Genomic DNA, 1,570 nt, shown 5'->3' on the forward strand with positions numbered 1-1,570 from the left:
TTCTGGGCTCTTCCCTGGCTCTGCCAGGACTGATCGATGTGGTGATGTGGCGCTCTCCTGGGCTTGGGCTTAAGCCGCGCCAGGTGAGGGACGGCCGCTCATGGTGAGTTGGGCCGCGCCTCTCATTCTGTCGCGGGCCCCTCGCTGCTCCTCCCCCACCTGCGGGTGGTGTGGGGGAAGGCAGGGGTGCGGCCTCCAGCCTGACCTCTGGTCTCCCGCCCTGCTGCCTTCGGGTGTCAGTCGGGGGGGGGGGCCTGGGTCCTTTGGGACGCAGCAGGCATTCTCGCTTTGCCTCCTTGGCGTGTGCCTTGCGAGCGGTCCCTCCCCAAAGTGGGGGGAGGCCTCCCTCGCTGCCATGCTTCGCATCCCTGCGGGTGCGTGAGCGTGCCTCCCCTGGTCCTCTGTGGTGCCCCTGGAGTACTCCGGGTTGCCTGTCAGATGCCCGAGGCCGAGCGGTGGTGTCGTTTTCCTCTCCCAGCGGTGAGTCCCCTCGGGTCCCCACTGTGGTGGTGGCGTGCCCCACGAGCAGCTTCCTAAAGCTCAGGGGAGGGGGTCGAGACGGTAAGGCAGGGGAAGCTTGTGTCCCCTCCCCGGGAGGGGCTCAGGTGGACCCCTTGTCATGGGTCTCCCTCACTGTGTGCCAGTGAGGGCAGCCCTTGGCCCTTGAGTGGCACGCCCCATGCTTCTCCCTTGACCGGGAAGGCTGCATGTGGTCGTGAGAGCGACCGCGGTGGGCCGGGAGATGTGAAGGGGGGGTCCCCGTCTGGCTTTCCGGACGTGGCATCCCTCCACCCACGTGGAAAAGTCTGAAAGGCAAGCCTGGTGGCAGCACAGACTCTTGCCCTCCCGGCTCTGACCGTGGACGCTCACATGGGCTGTGTGCTTTACCCATACCGCAGACCCCCCCCCCTTCTGACTTCCCACTTTTTGGGAGTGTTCCCACTCCCGTGGGTCCCCGAAGGGGCGAGCGATGGTGTGTGGGGCACGACGCGCCCTCGGTGAGAAAGCCTTCTCTAGCGATCTGAGAGGGGGGCCTTGGGGTACCTGGACCCCCCAGCCGCCGCCCCTCCTGAAGTCTGCAGGGCAGTAGCTGCCGGCGCTACTTGCCACAGCGTGTGGGCAAGAGCCGCCCTCGCGCGAGGGGTGCGCTGGCCCCCGCGGTGGGGGCCAAGCGCTGCTCTTTTGCCTAATGCGGCCTGTGCCTCCCCCCTCCGAGTTGGGGGAGGGTCACGCCGGGCCGGGCCGGGTTTTGGCGTCCAGCGCCGGGCTGTGTGCTGCGTGGGCGCGTGGTGCCCCTCCCCTTGGAAGGGGAAGTGGAGGAGGGGGATGCGCCCCGTCCCCCGGCGGCCTCTGCCCCTGCCTCCCCCGCTGCGAGCCGCCCGTCGGTTCTTCCCGCACTCGCCTGGGGTCGCAGCTGGTGGTGTGGAGGTGGTGAGCGAGCATGGTTCGGGCCGCCTCGCTCAGGAGCGTTTCCCCCAGGCGTCAGGCCCTGGAGGGTGGACTAGGTGAAGGACGGATGAGATGAGGGTGGAAAGATGGACGGATGGGTGAGATGAGGCGGACGAACCCC

The sequence above is a fragment of the Sus scrofa genome, chromosome 8 (assembly GCF_054392235.1).
Source record: "Sus scrofa isolate SSC_HxYL_T2T_F1_AM1 chromosome 8, Sscrofa_HxYL_maternal_Yorkshire_Landrace_v2.0, whole genome shotgun sequence".
In the NCBI taxonomy this organism is placed as follows: domain Eukaryota; kingdom Metazoa; phylum Chordata; class Mammalia; order Artiodactyla; family Suidae; genus Sus; species Sus scrofa.